Source organism: Nannospalax galili, unplaced genomic scaffold, assembly GCF_000622305.1.
Source record: "Nannospalax galili isolate Female #2095 unplaced genomic scaffold, S.galili_v1.0 scaffold62, whole genome shotgun sequence".
NCBI lineage: Eukaryota > Metazoa > Chordata > Mammalia > Rodentia > Spalacidae > Nannospalax > Nannospalax galili.
In genome coordinates, this window is record NW_008348573.1 from 47,338 (window position 1) to 50,785 (window position 3,448).

Here is a 3,448-nt window from a genome sequence, read left to right on the forward strand (position 1 = left end):
TACAGCAAGAAATGTGAGAAGTTTTATTGTATGGACAAGGTATCTATAGAATAAAATACAAAAATCCCCAGTAAATGCCTCTTGTTATATTATTTCATATAATAAATTTAATTCAATAATACATATTTTGGATGAGTAATAATGTACTAGAATGTAATAGCTATTGATGTTCCTAGGTGCCTTGTTGAGCTGGGGCTTGCTGTGGGGGTCATGTTGCAATATTTCATTGATAAAGGAATCAAATGCTACCGAAATGTGAAAAGGGAGAAAATCTCAGTAACTTCATAGTTATATAAATTCCTACCTCCAGGTCTTATTCATAGCCTACTACAGATTGTGACAAAATCAGCAATGTCTATATCATAAGAAAACAGATAAGGAATTGGCTGTGTATAACAGGAACAGAAATAAAAATAAAATATGCCATTTGAGCTTTAAGAATTTCCCTGAGTTTGCTCCAAACCCACATTCAGTGGCTCTTATATCTCAATCATCTTATGCACCTGGTAACTGATACATCTTTCCTTAAACGTGTGTGGTCACCCTTCAGATACACTCCCAGAAATGGGTTTCTTTGTGACCAGAACTGCAATTTTCCAATTGGCTAGACATATTTGCTCACAGTGAAATTATTACTGTTATCTATTTTTAATCATTTCTTCAATCATTAACTCACTTGAGCAACAATAATAAGGATTTTGGAGAAGGAAGTGCCATTTTGTTGTGATTTTCTGCTGAAAGCCCTAGTACCAACCACAAGAGCAAGGCACTCTGGGATGCTTTTTGCCAATTTCTCATCATTTAGGCATCTCTTTCCTTCCATTCAATACCTTATGCTATTTTTCTCTGGATCTTTTCTAATTTTGCAAATGCTACTGTAAATTGTGCTTTCATAAATCTCTTTCCAAGAGTATTATGAAAGTTTTTTGGGTCATGACTGATACAAATTGATAATCAATACATATTTCCTAAAAAAAATGAGTCATATTATTCAAAGAGTTTGAGTTTAATTGATACTTTAGAGTCTCAATTATACTTTAATTAATTCATTCTCTTTTTCATTTCTGATATTATCTCAATTATTTCATTAAATCTTACCCTTTATCTTATTGTTACTAAAATGTATATAAATGTATTTTTAACTTTTTTAGAATTTCATACATGAGTATTTTTTTGCCTTATTTCCACTCATCCCAGTCTCTCATAAATGTCTATCATGCCCCCCACCCTTCATGCACCAACTCTGGCTCTTATAATCTTTCTGTCCCCTATTCTGTGATAATCTTCTGTGAATTTCACATAATGCATTTTAATCAAATTTAGACTTTCCTCCCCTTCCTGGCCCCCCCTCATAAGTCCCCACCAGATTTCAGGTATTCTGTTATATATGTTAAGTTCTACCTGGTCAAGCATTTCTATTCAGGCGTTCCTTAGTGCAAGCTCACCACTGGAGTCTAGTCAGCCTAACTAGAGTCACCTCTTAAAGGAGACCTACTCTACCTCACCCCACAGTAATCATTTGCCAATTCAGCATGGGTCTTTTGTGTGTTGTCAACATTGCTGCAAGTTCATATGAAAAAGTTTTCACAGGCTTGAAAACCTCTGTTTCCTTATTTTCATGCAGCAACCTTGGTTTTTACAATCTTTCCACCCCCTCTTCTGCAATGATCTCTGAGCCAAGAGTGGGAGATGTTTAATATAGGAGTCCTATATAAGGCCTATAGAGTCAAATTTGTATCCCCAAACACCAAATATTGTGTGGGCCCTTCCACTGGAACCTAATTAATCTACTCAGTGTCACACCCCTAAGGAAGGCCGACTCTCCTTTTCCCCATAGCTATCTGTTGTCAGTTATTCCTCAGATAGAGTTGATGGTTCTTATTCACTTTCATATTTCTATGCTAGGGATTTTGTCTGAATTACCTTTTTCTGGGACTTGCCCAGCCTATCACTATATAAGCTTCTTAAAGTATATGCATATGCAACAGAAAGAGATGAAAAGAAATTACTGTATAATAGAGGAACATTGCCTTAGAAGATTCCATAGGCTAAAAATGTAAACAGAACTTGCCTCCCTGTTTTGAAGCTATTGACCATGGGTTCCATAGACCCTCAAGTAATGCTGACAATTGCCCCTAATTTTGGTTATCATCCAGAACTTGACAGTATTCCCTATTGCTGAGGTCAATACATACATGAGCTGTTGAACAAACAAAACAAGCTGGTGCTACCTTCAAAGCTGCAGCTCTTCTGGCTAGCTTTCATGGTGCTGACAGGTGCCATGAATGCTACTTGAATGAAAAAGTAATCATTATCCTTACCCAGCTGTGAATCCTGTGTGCTACAACAATATCAGGTGTGGCAGGATATGCCCACTGGCACAATACTGGCATGCATGTTCTGACAGTAACTATTTTCTGGTGGGATTTAGGGTCTACTTCACAATATTGAGCCTGTACCTGACAATAATAGACATAGGAATCTGTGGCTAAATAGATCACAAACCACAGGGGAGAGTCTACTACTGTTGTGCTGAATAGACATAGTATTCGAGACACTTTTATTCCAAAGTATGTTTTCAGCTTACATTGCAAGACAGTTTAGAATCCCTGAGTTATTTAATATATTTGACTATTTTTGTATATATTTCTTTAAATATGTATTATACAATATGTATTATGCATGTTATATAGAATTACATGTATTATATATTTGAATATGTATTTCAGATTTATATTGTTCAAGTATTTTTAACTTTCGTTTTATTTTGTTTAGCAAGAGTAAATGGTTCATGATACTGATTTCTTTTTATTCCTTTTATTAAAATTTGTGTATTTCCTACAATACATCTTGATCGTATTTACACACCCTCCCCTATTTGCATACCCTCCTATCCTCCCTGATGGATTTGATGCATTATGTCATATACGTTAATGCCTATTGTGTCAAGGTTTTGGTCTCCAAGTGTCCCTCAGTGTAAATCCATCCATTGGTGAACATATCTAGTGTCACTCCCTTAAAGAAGACCAACTCTCCTCTTTCAGCAGTTAGAAGTTTCTTATTGCAACAGATACTGATTTCTTGATATACCCAATATTTTTCATTTGTTTAAACTATTTTCTAGTATGTATTTTTCTATCATTTCTACTGTTATTTGTTTACTAATCTGAAATGTCTACCTCAATATTAATCTTACCTTTTTTTTATTTCACTTTGCATGTTAAAGTTTTCTTCTCTAGAAAGTTTCTGGTCTCAGATATTTTTATGGATATTATGTCTTTGTTAAGCTTTTGACCATTTGGAATATAGTTAAAATAGCACTTGACTATCTTTTACTATCATAGTTCTAACATCACATTTATTAAAGCAATATGCTGTCAAATTTTAACTTTTCTATTCAAACATATATCTTACTTGTTTATATGACTTTAATATTTCATTGAAATTT